Here is a 15258-nt window from a genome sequence, read left to right on the forward strand (position 1 = left end):
AGCCTGGACTCAAATCTGAGTGCGCAAACTCCACAGTGACAAGCTTCTTCCGTGACAGCCTGTTTGCCTCAAATTGGCTTTCGGGCTTGTAAATGGTGTAACAGTTGGATCTCTGGGTGGGGTGGGATAGCCCTACTTTGTAGCATTTGCCAATTTCTGTGATGTCAATAGTCCCATCAGGGCTGCTTTCAAACCACCACTACAATTGTCTTTGAACTGGGACGTGGGGAGGCCGTTCAGCACTGTACAGGAGTAGTTCCATCATGCAGACATAATGGGCATAAGTAACCTCGACAGCACAAATAATAGAAAAATGTACTCACATAATTAAGGGGTGATGAATTTTAGGTATGTAGTTTTGGTTTTTAATATAATTCATTAAATTGCAGGTTTAAGTTATTTATTTATTTGAGATAGAGTCTTGCTCTGTCTCCCAGGCTGGAGTGCAGTGGCACGATCTCAGCTCACTGCAACCTCCATCTCCCAGTTCAAGCAATTCTCCTGCCTCAGCCTCCTGAGTAGCTGGGATTACAGGCGCCCGCCACCACGCCCAGCTAATTTTTGTATTTTTAGTAGAGATGTGGTTTCACTATGTTGGCCAGGTTCGTCTCGACCTCCTGAGCTCAAGTGATCTGCCTGCCTCAGCCTCCCAAAGTACTGGGATTACAGGCATGAGCCACAGCGCTCAGCCAGTAATTTAATTTTTAACAATGGCAGAGTTAAAAACCAGCTCGCTGATTTCCTGGAATTTTCGCCTTCAGCTCTCCTGGAAGCCGGTGGAGCTGGCTCCAGAGCACCCCTGCTCTCAGGGGAGAGTGAGGGATGAATGAAGGCTGAATAAAGGGAAAGGAGGCATCTCCTTTCCTCACCCAGGAGATGCCCTTGCCGCATTCATCCTGTAGCGACCTGGTCTGCCAGGGTGGAGGTCCTCACCCACCCCCCATGGGAAGGCAAGCTGAAGCACGTTTGGCACCTACCCTCCAGACTAACAATTCTGTTCAGGGATCACAGGGGGCAAGGACACAGGAGTGAGTGCACACAGCCCTGCCCTTCGGCAAGCTGCTCCCAGTCTACTACAGAGGCTCATGTGAGCTCCACACATGAAGCACAAAGGGTGAGACCACCACAGGTGAGGTGCTCACAGGGTGAAGGGAGAGAGGGGCCCTCCTCTAAGTGTGCCTGGAGAAGTGGCTACGAGCAAGAGCTTGGACTCTGAAGCCAGATGGTGTGGGTCCTGCCTCTGCCACTAGATAACTGCAAGACAGTGCACGGTCCTTGTGCCTCCGTTTCCCCTTCTGGAGAATGAGTATAATAATGCTAACTACCTGCAGGGTTGTGGCACGCACGAAGCATTTAGCCCAGTACCTGGCACACGGTAGGTGCCATCTAAGAGTTAGGGAAAGGCCCTGGAGAGAGGTGCCTTTCTGAGTACTCACTGCCTTCTAGGCAAAGGGTTGGGCCCAAGGGTTATAAACAGGAAATCCACATGGCCCTGGCCTCAGAGAGCCCACAGTTTAGGAAGGATCTCAGATGTAGCAAAAGAAAGCTCACTGTGGGAGCCCGAGTTCAAAACCTGCTTTTGCTGTGGGTAACTCGGGGCTTCCTCTCTTCGAGCCTGTTTCTGTACCTGTAGGCAGGGGTAACCGTGTCTACCTAGCAGGGTCGCTGGTGGATTTGAAATACCCTATGCCCAAGAGGTAACAGGCCTGCACCAGGCAGAGATAAGGAAGGGCCCTCTATGTGGAGGGCCCGACAACACAAAGGCGGACAGGCGTCCAGCAGGCCGGGAGCCCTGACGGGTGCAGCATGGCTGGAGCACTGCGTGGGGAGGAGGAGCTCAGCTGGGAGAAGCAGCCCCCAGGTAGGCTGGAGCCAGGTTTTCCTTTTAACAGGTGGAGGGGGCCAGGAGGGGTGGTAGAAAGGTTTGAAATCGTCCCTTAGGGCTTCTCTTCTCTTCTCTAGGCTGTAGCCGACCAAGGACCTGGGCAGGAGTTCTGGGGTCGTGGATCAAGGTCTGGCGGCGCTGTCCCATCAGAGCCTCCGTTATGTCCTGTCCTCCCGGCGGCCGGTGGGTTTTTTGCTGTGTGGCGACACCCAGCGGCCGTAACTCGGAACTGCAGGAGATGACGCAGATGCATCCCTAAGACTGGGGTGTGGGGGCGGGGTCCTAGGGGTTGGACACAGAGCAGCTCCGTCGACCGGTCACAGCCCCACCCCAAGCCTCACTCACCCATCCCTCCAGAACAGAAGGGTTGGGTCTGGGCAAGGAGTGTCCCGGGAGGGCAAGCGCTGGAGCCCGCAGGGAGCAGGAGCCCAGGGGCCCCTCCCCTGGTTGCAGGTGCCAGGTGGCCCAAGAGCAGTGTTACTTTTGGACCTGTCACCTGTGGACCTCAGTCCTTCCATCTACAAAATGAAGGGACAGACTAAAAGTCCTTCCATATTGGAAAATCTAGGCCCACCTCATCCCGCTCCCTTCCATACCCGTCCCCATTTATTCAGCACTTCGTTGTGCCAGAGCTGAGCTATGAATCACCTCGTCGCTTTTCACCCCCAGCCCTATGTGGGAACTACTGTAATCGTGCCCATTTTACATGTGAGGAAGCTGCCTGAGGCCTTGCAGACAGGGAGCGGTGGAGCTGGCTTTGAACCTGGAATCTATGCCCTGTCCTCTGGAACACACCAGCAAATTCTCCAGAAAGCGCCGGGACCGTAGCACTGGGTTTTTCCAAAGGGATGATTTTCCAAAGGGATGGACTGCCCTGGCCAGATGGGCAACTGCCTCCTACTTTCTGGCTCTGCCAGTCCTAGGCAGTAAGATTCCCGTTTCCGGCCGGGCACGGTGGCTCACACCTGTAATTCCAGCACTTGGGGAGGCCAAAGCAGGCAGATCACCTGAGATCAGGAGTTCGAGACCATCCTGGCCAACATGGTGAAACCCTGTCTCTACTAAATATACAAAAATTAGCAAGGCATGGTGGCAGGTGCCTGTAATCCCAGCTACTCCGGAGGCTAAGGCAGGGAGAACTCCTTGAACGTGGGAGTTAGAGGTTGCAGTGAGCCGAGATCGCGCCACTGCACTCCAGCCTGGGCGACAGAGCAAGTCTCCATTTCAGAAAAAAAAAAAAAAAAAAAAAAGATTCCCCTGTTTCCCTACCATAGGAAGGCAGAGGCTACAGATACACTAGGTTAGCAGAGAGGACCCAGTGAGAGGGCATGCTGGGTCTCAGCCCATAGAGCTCCTTGGCTGGGATCAGTGGGGTAGGCCCTCACAGGCTTCCGAGGCCAGAGCACACCACCGCGGAATGCCGAGTCCTGAGCAGAGACAGCCATCTGCACTCTGTGCTGGGCCGTGTGGGCTGCAGTTCCCCAAAGGAGGATTAACTCAAGTGAATAAGCCACACACCACCAAGTACGTGTCATTTTGCTTCAGTTGACGTGGGTCTTTATGGCTGCCCTCAGAGGGAAGCCAGGGCTCTTGTAGGGAAGAGACAGGTTGGCATACTTCAGCTTAATGGATAGAAAAGCCTCCTAACACACTAAATAATCCAACAGGGGAACAGGCTGCCCTGGGGGGAGTGAGTTCCCCATCCCAGGAGGCATGCAAGCAGCTTGACAGGATGACAATAATAGCAAACTTTCACTGGTTTATTAGGTATCAGGGACTGTTTCTAAGCACTTCCCATGATTAGCACAATTAAACTTCACTGCATTCCCACCTGGTGGGTGGTATCAGCTCCTCCATTTTATAGATGAAGAAACCCAGACACAGAGAGGCTGCGTAACTTGTCACAAGTCACACGGCTAGTAAGGGGAAAAGCCATTATTTGAACCCAGACATCCTGGCTTCAAAGGTCATGCTGGTGACCACTTTGATATTGCCTCAAAGGTCAAGCTACGGGTTCTCTATTTTCAAAATCTGACTTCCAATGACTTTTTAAATCTCTTTTTAAACCTGATTACCTCTATAAAGAAAAAAAAATTAAAAAGCAAAGATTAAAAAAAAAAAGTTTTTATAGAGACAGGATCTTGCTTTATTGCCCAGGCTGGTCTCAAACTCCTGGCTTCAAGGGATCCTCCTGCCTCGGCCTCACAAAGTGCTGGGATTACAGGTGTGAGCCACCATGCTAAGTCTAAAAATCCTTTTAAAGAGTTCATCCCTCTCATGTTCCTTAGTTTGTGCTGGGCACTGCTGGGTGAAAAATTCAGAGAAGAAAGGTTTGAAATTGTTCGAATCAGCTAAGATGATTGAGGAATGAGAAACAGATCCCTGGGATACAGCTTAAAGGCACTAAGCCCTCCCAGCCCAGGAGGCTGGGGGTGGCAGGGAGAGGGTAATTATACTCCTACTTTCAAAATTCCCATGCTGGAGGCTGGGACAAGCCTAGAGTAATGTTTCTTGGCTTCAGGTGAGTTGAGGTTACATCCCTGCCCCTTTCTGAGCCTCTTCTAAGCTTGAGTTTGAGGTCTGGCTCTGGCACAAATAGTGCTATGTGACCCTTCTTAATTAACTGCCTCCATCTGATCCTGTTGCCTGTGAAGAGGGGGTGGAGCCAGAATAGGAGGTTTGGCTTGCTTTAGTTTGAGAAGTGTTGTTTGTTTGGCCTAGAGGACTTGGAGCTCTATCTTCATATGCTCAAGTGATGGCTGGCTCCACGTCCCCTCCCCCTGGTCCCCTCACCTGCCATCTGTGAAACAGCAGGACCCCAGCCTACCCCTTCCAAGGTCCTTCCCCTCTGCCTTATTACAGCGGGGCATGGAGGGGAGTCAGCCTCATGCCAACCCACACTCAGCCCGGCCTCTAGGCTGGCTGGACCTGCACAGGGAGTTTCTCCCAAGCCAGACTCCGAGGTGCCCACAAAGGACACAAGAGCTCACTGAATGCCTCATTCTGCCCACCAGAGTACCGTTTCCCAGCCCAGATTCTTCTGATCTCACCAGCAAAGCTCACACAGGTGAGATGCCTCAAGCTCAGCTGCTCCAACTGACCTTTTCAGGGGAGTAGTTTGAAGCTGGGATGCACCATAAAGGGGATAATGACAGAGAAGAGCTGACCGGGAGGACACCAAGCCTGTGAGGCCCTGTCTTCCCTGTGATGAGGTAGAGCAGGGAGCCCTGGATTCATGTGACCACCTTTCCATCTAGTGCTGGGGGTGGGGGCTGCCCTGCTTTGTGGGCTCAGCTGCGTGAGCACCAAGGAGTGACGGGTGACGTAATGACCATGGTTGCGCAGGTTGGGTTCAGGGAGTGGCCCGCTGGCAGGCCTCACTGTCATCAATTTTGCCCATCTCCAGTTTCTCTGCTCTGTGACTTGCAGTGCTTAAGGCAGGAGAGCTGCCCAGGACTGGGGCCCCCCTTCCGAAAGTGCTTTGGGGGTTCTATTCACTGAGCTGTGTCATTACCAGGAACTGAAATAGCCCAAGTCTAATGGCTAAGTCCCATCTCTCTCTCTTTCGTAAAAGGAAATGATTCCCCTGATGACTGGATTGCTTTCCCTCCCAGCCTCCCACAGTCCTGGCCTCACTTGTGGTTCATTTCTCCCCTTGGTGGGCATTTCCTGGAAGACTCTATCCTGTGTATCTGATGGCTGTTCTGTTCCTGCCTGTTCTGTTCTTTTACTGTCTCCTCTGGGTGAACTTGTTGATCTCACGCAAGGTTTAAAAATTCATGACTCCCGGGGAAGACGAAATGAGATGGAGCAGAAAATAAGAAGCCATTCCCAATCCTCAGATGGAATGAAGATGTTCTTGGCAGAGATGAGCAAGAAACCAGGACGGGGTCAAGGGATGGGTTTCCAATGCACAGAGATCTGGTTCAATTCTGCAGCCCCGCCTTTATGAGGTATGTGCCCTTGGACAACTTCCTTAACTTCTCTGAGCCTGTTTCCTTGGCTGTATGATGAAGTCACAGTAGAACTTTAAGAGACTTAGGGCTTGGAATACAGAAAAGACAATATTTACATGCTTAGCACACAGCCTGGCATAGAGAAAGCACTCAAGAAATGTTTGTGATTATCATTGCATTTTCCTGCCTTCCTTGCAGTTAGATAAGGGCCACATGGCTGGTTCCGTGGGTGGAATTGAGCAGTGCCACTCCCAGTCTGAGTAGTTAGGGGTGGGTGTTAGTTTTCCATTCTCTGTGGGTAGAAATCACACTTGGGATGGAAGAACCAAAAGATGGAAGCAGGCTGGATCTCTGAGTCACTGCATGGAGTCAGCTGCCCTGGAGCTGCTTTTTCTGCAGCACACCAGGATGTGATAGAGAGATAAACCTTGCTGCTTTAAGCCTCTGAGCTTCGGGGTTTTGTTTGTTACTGCAGCGTAAGCAAAGAAATGAAGATTTGAGAACTTCTTAGGAAATAAATTAGGATGTGATTCTGTATTAGTCAGCATTCTCCAGCAAAACAGAATGTGCACACACACACACATACCCGAGAGACACAGAGAGACATATTTATTATATGGAATTGGCTCTGGCTGGGCCAGTGATGCCCGTAATCCCAGCACTTTGGGAGGCTGAAGTGGAGGGTTGCTTGAGCTCTGGATTTCAAGACCAGCCTGAGCAACACAGTGAGACTCCGTCTCTACAAGAAAAAAAAATTTTTTTTTTAATTAGCTGGGCATGGTAGCGCGTGCCTGTAGTCCCAGCTACTTGGGAGGCTGAGGGGGGAGGATCACTCGGGCCCTGGAGGTTGAGGCTGCAGTGAGCCATAATTGTGCCATTGCACTCCAGCCTGGGCAACAGGGCAAGACCCCATCTCAAAAAAAAAAAAAGGAATTGGCCCACGTGATTATGAAGGCTGGTGAGTCCCAAGATCTTCAGGATGAGTTGGTTGGCAAGCTGACGACCCAAGAGAGCTAATGGCTTAGTTCCAGTGTAAGTCCAAAGGCCTGAGAACTGAGAGAGCTGATGTGGTTCTTGTCTCAAGGCCAGCAGGCTTGAGACTCAGGAAGAGCCAATGTTCCCAGGCCAGTCTGAAGGCAGGATAAAAGCCAGTGTCTCAGTTTGAAGGCAGCCAGGCAGAAAGAATTCCCTTTCGCTCGGGAAAGTGTCTTTCTGTTGTATTCAAACCTTGAGCTGATTACATGAAGCCCACCCCCGTTAGGGGGACAGACTGCTTTACTCAGTCTACCAATTTAAATGTCAATTTCATCCAAAAACATCCTCACAGAAACACCCAGAATACATATCCTCGATCACATACCCGGGTACCCAGTCACCCAGACAAATTGAGACATAAATTAACTGTTACATTCAGGCATATGAAACTCACTGGAAGCAGACAGATGAGAAGCCTACTGAAATTTTTAGAAAACAGTAATGCCCAAAAAACCATGAGCTTTTTTTTTTTTTTTTTTTTTTTTTTTTTTTTTTTTGAGAAAGGGTGGTCTTGCTCTGTCACCCAGGCTGGAGTGCAGTGGCGCAATCATAGCTCACTGTGGCCTCAGCCTCCTGGACTCAAGAGATGCTCCTGCCTCAGCCTCCCAAGTCGTTGGAACTACAGGCATGAGCCGCCGCCCCTGGCCATGAGCCTGGTCTTTAAAAAGACTGTGACTGTTTGAAACTTAAAACTTCCATGGGCAGGAAGTGGGTCGAGAAATCCACACGACCCTCAAGGAGGGCGGAACACACAATCCCTGCTTCAGATATGATTAAGGAAGGTAAGGTAGGGGAAAAAGAGCCTCAAATGAGGGAGCCAAGTGGCCCTGAGAGCAGCAATGAAGGTAGTTCCTTCCAGAAACTTCCCTACCCCTCCACAAGGTCTGCCCAGCAGACCCCAGCTCCCACTTCCCGGGGTATCCTTACTGTGGTTATCCTGCCCCTGCCCCTACTCTGCCTTTGCGTATGGCGTGGGGAGGGGGAAGCAGGTAACTTGCCTTTTTTTTTTTTTTTTTTTTTTAATCTAGAGTCTCATTCTGTCACCCAGACTGGAGTACAGTGGCACAATCTCGGCTCACTGCAACCTCCACCTCCCAGGCGCAAGCGATTCCTGTGCCTCAGCCTCGCGAGTAGCTGGGATTACAGGTGTGCACCACCACACCTGGCTAGATTTTATATTTCTTAGTAGAGATGGGGTTTCTCCATGTTGGCCAGGCTGGTCTCAAACTCGTGTCCTCAAGTGATCCACCTGCCTTGGACTCCCAAAGTGCTGGGATTACAAGTGTGAGCCACTGTGCCCAACAGGTAACTTTTTAAATTTATTTTTGTTTTTTGAGACGGAGTCTCACTCTGTCACCCAGGCTGGAGTGCAGTGGCACAATCTTGGCTCACTGCAACATCTGCTTCCTGGGTTCAAGTGATTCTCCTGCCTCAGCCTCCTGAGTAGCTGGGATTACAGGCATGCACCACTACACCTGGCCAATTTTGTTTGTATATTTACTAGAGACATGGCTTCATTGTGTTGGCCAGGCTGGCCTTGAACTCCTGACCTTAGGTGATCCACCGCCTTGGCCTCCCAAAGTGCTGGGATTACAGATGTGAGCCACTGTGCCCGGCCCCCAACAGGTAACTTTTTAAAATTCCTACATCTCTGGACCAAAAAGGGCCACCTCTAGACCTCATAAGGAGACCCCAGGGCAGCCCATGAGACCCTGGTTGGAGGCAGGAGCTGCACATCACTCTGGGTTTTCTCTCTTGGAAAGGCATTTCATTTTGTTTGTTGTGTGTAGGAAGAAGAGCGAATCCAATGTGGTACAAGGAAACCAGCAGAACAGACTGTGGTAGACACTAAAGGCTCAGCCAGATCTGCTTCTCTTTTCCTTCCTGGGTACCAAGGAGAACCACACCTGCCAGGCTCCTTGCAGTTCCACAGGAACATGTGACTGGCTGTGGCCCAAGGGCTCTGAGAAGTGTCACGTGTTGCTTCCGAGTTGCAAACAAATGTGAGTTACCCGCACTTTCTCATTCCCTTTAGTAGCAACCGTGGGGACCACATGTTGAGATGGCAGAGCCTGGATCCCTGGGCCGCCACAGAAAGGAGCTGTCCTGAGCAGCTGCCCGATTCGCATTGGACTTGGCACAAATGCGAAATAAGCCTTGCGTTGTTAAGTCGCTGAGATTTGGGGGTTTATTTATCATCAGAGTCTAGCCTAACGTGACTAGTACACCTTTCTATTAGAAAGATAGTGGCTAACTATATCATGCATAGGAGGGAGAGGAAACATCTAGAGAGGATGGTAAGTATGGGGTTTTAAGAGAATCTTGTGGCTGGGTGCAGTGGCTCAGGCCTATAATCCCAGCACTTTGGGAGGCTGAGGCAGGTGGATTGCCTGAACTCGGGAAATCAAGACCAGCCTGGGCAACATGATGAAAGCCCATCTCTAACAAACAAAACAACAACAACAACAAAAAAGCAGCCAGGTGTGGTGGTGTGCGCCTATGGTCCCAGCTACTTGGGAGGCTGAAGTGGGAGGATTGCTTGAGCATGGGAGGTGGAGGTTGCAGTGAGCTGAGACTGCAGCATTACACACCAATCTGGGTGACAGAGTGAGACCCCATCAAAAAAAATTTTTTTTAATGCCACCACGCCTGGCCTTAAATAAATACATAATCTCTCTGTGCTAACCCAAGGGGTGTGTAGGGTAACAGTACAAGCATGCTTACTGGAGGCCAATGTGCCTGAGTTCCAATTCCAGTTATTTCCATGTACTGTGCTTGCTTAGCACAGTCTCTCTCTCTCTCTCTCTCTCCCCCCCTCACACACACACACACACACACACACACACACACACACACACACACATATAAAGGCACAAAACAAAAATCAGATGAGTAAGATTCAAATGCAGGTCTGGCTGACTCCAAAGCCTGCAAGCTTAGCCGCAATGCAATGCTGCCTCTCCAATGGCCAGGTCACAGTGCTAGGTGCTTTATCCATACAGTGTGCCAAAAGCATTGTCCATATTTTATTTTTCTTGAGATGGAGTCTCACTCTGTTGCCCAGGCTGGAGTGCAGTGGCATGATCTCAGCTCACTGCAACCTCCACCTCCCGAGTTTCAAGCGATTTCTGGCTAATTTTTATATTTTCAGTAGAGACAGGGTTTCACCATGTTGGTCAGGCTGGTCTTGAACTCCTGACCTCAGGTGATCCGCCTGCCTCAGCCTCTCAAAGTGCTGGGATTACAGGCATGAGCCACTGTGCCCGGCCACATTGTCCATATTTTATAGATGTGTACACAAAGGCTCAGAGATGTGAAGATGCTTGTGTAAGGTCACAGAGCATGTCAGCCAAGGAGCCAGGGCTCAATGCTAGGATGGTCTCATTCTCACCTGGTGAGCTCCACTTCAGAATGTGCCATTTTCTCGTATAAAACCTTCTCCCACTGGTCCCTGGCACCTGATTCAAGAAAGCATATAGGACAGGCCCCGCACTTAGTAAAGATTCAAAAGTTTATTATGATGGTGGAAATCAATGCTGCTCGACCTTACTTCTGACTCCCCACCACTGGGGCATGGGATGGGACTGTACTTCTGGGCTCCCCGTGGGGCTATGTGACCAGTTCTGGCCAAACGGTTGTGAGCAATAGTGAAGAAAAAGTGTCACATCCAGGACAAGCATTTAACTGCCACCGTGCGACCCTCCAGAGCTCTCATTTCGTTAGGGACTGAACTGTGTCCCACTACAAATACATATGTTGAAGCCCTAGCCCTCCCCCGATGTGATCGTTGGAGACAGGGCCTTTAAGGAGGCAATTAAAGTTAAATGAGGTCATAGGGCAGAGCCCTGACCCAATAGAACTGATGTCCTCAGCGGAGGAGATGCTGGAGCTCTCTTCCTGCCATGTGAGGACACGGCCAGAAGGCTGCGAGCCAGGAGGAGGGCCTTCACTAGGAAGCAAGCCCTGCTGACATCCTGATCCTGGGCTTTCCAGCCTCCAGAATCACGAGAAAATTTCTGGGCTGGATGTGGTGTCTCACATCTGTAATTTTCAGCACTTTGGGAGGCCGAGGAGGGAGGATCACTTGAGCCCAGGAGTTCAAGACTAGCTTGGGCAATGTATTAGTCTGTTCTCATGCTGCTAATAAAGATGTACCCAAGGCTGGGTAATTTATAAAGGAAAGAGGTTTAACTGACTCAGAGTTCCACATGGCTGGGGAGGCCTCACAATCATGGCTGAAGGCGAATGAGGAGCAAAGTCACGTCTTACATGGTGGCAGGCAAGAGAGCTTGGGGAATTCCCCTTCATAAAACGATCAGATATCCTTAGACTTATTCGCTACTATGAGAAAAGCACAGGAAAGACCCGCCCCCATGATTTAATTACCTCCCACTGGGTCCCTCCCATGACATGTGGGAATTATGTTACGAGAGCTACAATTGAAGATGAGATTTGGGTGGGGACATAGCCAAACTATATCAGGCCACATAGTGAGACCCCATCTTTGCAAAATTAGCCAGGTGTGATGGTGCCGGCTACTTGGGAGGCTGAGGCAGGAGGATCACTTGGGCCCACGAGATGGAGACCAGCCTAGTCAACAAAGGGAGACCCCATCTCTACAAAAAATAAAATAATTAGCTGGACCTGGTGGTCCCAGCTGCTCAGGAGGCTGAGGTGAGAGGACTGTTTGAGCCCAGAAGGTTGAGGCTGCAGTGAGCCGTGATCACACCACATGACTCCAGCCTGGGTGACAGAGTTGGACTCTTTCTCTGAAAAAAAATTTTTTTTAAACTTTAAAAATTTAAAGTTATAGCTTTAAATTCAAGTAACCAGCATACCGAACCCCTTTTCTCAGGAAAAGGCCATACAGCAGAGGGGTTAAGCAGGTTGGCCATGCAACTAGGCTGCTTGGCTCCAAGCCCCACCTCCCCCACTAACCAGCTGAGCCACGTTGGGCAAGTCTCATGACTTTTCTGCACCTCAGTTTCTCAGTTCAAGTAGGGCTGACAAGAGTGCCTTTGTTCTTCCTTATGAGAAAGAAAGGAGATAAATTAGAAATGTGCTTCACACACAATAAGCGCATATTATTAGTCTCAGGATAAGACCAAGGAAGATACTGATTGGCTAAAGGAGGCTTTGTCTTGGGTATCTTCCTGACACTGACTGGGACACAGAGCATGTGACCCCAGTTCCCTGAACCTCCCAAGGCACTGTCAATGGACGATAGATGTGGCAGGGATGTCCGGTGTGGATTTTTGAGACCTGAACTTAAGCACACGTCGCTGCAACAAAGCATTACCTCTGCATATTGATGACCTCTTTTTTTTTTTTTGACGGAGTCTCACTCACTCTGTTGCCCAGGCTGGAGTGCAGTAGTGCGATCTTGGCTCACTGCAACCTCCGCCTCCCGGGTTCCAGTGATTCTCCTGTCTCAGCCTCCCGAGTAGCTGGGTTAACAAGTGCCCACCATCACGCACGGCTAATTTTTGTATTTTTAGTACAGATAAGGTTTCACCATGTTGGCCAGGCTGATCTCAAACTCCTGACCTCAAGTGATCTGCCCGCCTTGGCCTCCCAAAGTGCTGGGATTATAGGCATGAGCCACCACGCCCGGCCTTGACAACCATTTTTTTTTTTTTTTTTTTTTTTTGAGATAGTATCTGGCTCAGTCACTCAGGCTGGAGTGCAGTGGCGCGATCTCGGCTCACTGCAAGCTCCACCTCCTGGGTTCACGCCATTCTCCTGCCTCAGCCTCCGGAGTAGCTGGGACTACAAGCGCCCGCCACCACGCCCGGCTAGTTTTTTGTGTTTTTAGTAGAGACGGGGTTTCACCATGTTAGCCAGGATGGTCTCGATCTCCTGACCTCGTGATCCGCCCTCCTCGGCCTCCCAAAGTGCTGGGATTACAGGCGTGAGCCACCGCGCCTGGCCTTGACAACCATTTTTTATGTGACAAACTGGTAAGCACTCAGAGAAGGCAGTTAAAATCTTTTGCTCTCTCCACCCACATGCATATAGCTTTGGCATTCTCAATCCTGGTTAATATCAAAGTTCAAAAAGAACTTTGTCTTTTGATGAAGAATTTCATCTTCATTTTCGATATAAATGACATCAAACTGAGCATCCTTTATTATAGCCTAGTCACAATCAGTTCCATTTTTCTCAGTGAGGAGCTGATTTTTAAACATGAATTTTTGTAACTCAGACTACTTTTACTCGCGCTTTATTTTCACTTAATTTATTTTTTTTTTCCCCGAGACAGAGTCTTCCTGTGTCGCCCATGCTGGAGTGCAGTGGTGTGATCTCGGCTCACTGCAACTTCCGCCTCCTGGGTTCAAGCAGTTCTCCCTGCTTCAGCCTCGCGAGTAGCTTGGATTACAGGTGCATGCCACCACACCCAGCTAATTTTTGTATTTTTTAGTAGAGATGGGGTTTTGCCATGTTGGCCAGGCTGGTCTTTGAATGCTGGACCTCAAGTGATCCACCCGCCTTGGCCTCCCAAAGTGCTGGGATTACAGGGGTGAGCCATCGCACCCTGCCAAATATTTTATTTTAAAAAAATGTATGTGAGACAGGGTCTTGCTCTGGCACTCAGGCTGGAGTGCAGTGGCGCAATCACAGCTCTCTGCAGTCTGGATCTCCTGGGCTCAAGCGATCCTCCCACCTCAGCCTCCGGAGTAGCTGGGACTATAGGCACGTGCCACCACGCCCAGTTAATACATTTTTAAAATTTTTTGTAGAGACATGGTTTTGCCATGTTGCCCAGATTGATCATGAACTCCTGGGCTCAAATGATCCACCTGTCTTGGCCTCCCAAATTGCTGAGATTATAGGGGTGAGCCACTGTGCGCAGCCTAAACATTTCAAAAAAAATAAATAACTCGTTGTAGTTGTTTTACATTTGTTTTTATAGTCACAGATATGTTTTTGTTTGTTTGTTTGTTTTTTTGAGGTGGAGTCTTGCTCTGTCACCCAGGCTGAAGTTCAGTGGCGTGATCTCAGCTCACTGCAACTTCCGACTCCCTGGTTCAAGTGATTCTCCTGCCTCAGCCTCCCGAGTAGCTGGGATTTACAGGCATGCGCCACCACGCCCAGCTAATTTTTGTATTTTTTTTTTTTTTAGTAGAGATGGGGTTTCACCATGTTGGCCAGGACGGTCTCGACCTCCTGACCTCATGATCTGCCCACCTCGGCCTCCCAAAGTGCGGAGATTACAGGCGTGAGCTACCACGCCCGGCCACAGATATGTTTTTTGATGAGATGCCAAACAATCCAATAGGAAAATAAGTTTTTAAAAATAAATGATGGGGGAAAAATAAAATAAAAATGATGGGGGCTGGGCATGGTGGCTCATGCCTGTAATCCCAGCACTTTGGGAGGCCAAGGCAGGCAGATCACTAGAGGTCAGGAGTTGGAGACCAGCCTGGTCAACATGGGGAAACCCCATCTCTACTAATAATACAAAAAAAAAAAAAAAAAAAAAAAATTAACTGGGCATGGTGATGTGCACCTGTAGTCCCAGCTACTCGGAAGGCTGAGGCAGGAGAATCGCTTGAATGCAGGAGGCAGAGGTTGCAGTGAGCTGAGATTGGGCCACTGCACTCTAGCCTGGGTGACAGAGTGAAACCGTCTCAAAAAAATAAAAATAAAATAGATAAATAAATGATGGGGCTGAGGCAGAGGCTCAGGCCTATAATCCCAGCACTTTGGGAGCCCAGGGAGGAAGGATCCCTTGAGCCCAGGAGTTTAAGGTCAGCCTGGGCTACATAGTGAGATCTTGTCTCCACACAAAAAAAATGTTTTTTAATTAGCAAGGTGTGGTTGTGTGTGCCTGTGGTCCCAACTACATGGGAGGTGGAGGTGGGAGGATCACTTGAGCCCAGGAGTTGGAGGCTCAGTGAGCTATGACCATGCCACTGCACTCCAGGCTGGGTGACATAGTGAGACCCTATAAGAAAGGCAGGGCAGGGAAGAAGGGCAGGGCAGGGCAGGGCAGGGGGGAAGGGAAGAGGGAAGGGAAGGGAAAAGGGAAGGGAAAGGAAGAGGGAAGAGAAGGGAAAAGGGAAGGGAAGAGAAGGGGGAGGGAAGGCAATAGGAGAGGGAAGAGATGAGAGAAGGGAAGAGGGGAGGGAAGAGGAGAGGGAAGAGGGGAGGGAAGGGAAGAGGGGAGGGAAGGGAAGAGGGGAGGGAAGGGAAGAGGAGAGGGAAGGGAGGGGAGGGAAGAAGAGGGGAGGGGAGGGGAGGGAAGAGCAGAGAAGGGAAGGGGAGAAGGAGAGGAGAAAGACAAATTACGAACTAGGTAGAAATATTTCCAAACACATGTGGCAAAGGACTGGTATGTAAGATATATAAAGAATGACCACAGCTGGATGCAGTGGCTCA

General features: G+C 50.0%; 1 long non-coding RNA gene across 1 annotated transcript; it reads left to right on the top strand.

Moving 5' to 3' along the window:
* The first annotated feature begins 2002 nt into the window (after window positions 1-2002).
* On the top strand, window positions 2003-9146 carry LOC105469411 (uncharacterized). Its single transcript, XR_979927.2, has 4 exons — window positions 2003-2068; window positions 4900-4952; window positions 5653-5838; window positions 8667-9146. It is a non-coding gene; the product is annotated as an uncharacterized lncRNA (long non-coding RNA).
* The last annotated feature ends 6112 nt before the right edge of the window (window positions 9147-15258 follow it).

The sequence above is a fragment of the Macaca nemestrina genome, chromosome 12 (assembly GCF_043159975.1).
Source record: "Macaca nemestrina isolate mMacNem1 chromosome 12, mMacNem.hap1, whole genome shotgun sequence".
NCBI classification, from domain to species: domain Eukaryota; kingdom Metazoa; phylum Chordata; class Mammalia; order Primates; family Cercopithecidae; genus Macaca; species Macaca nemestrina.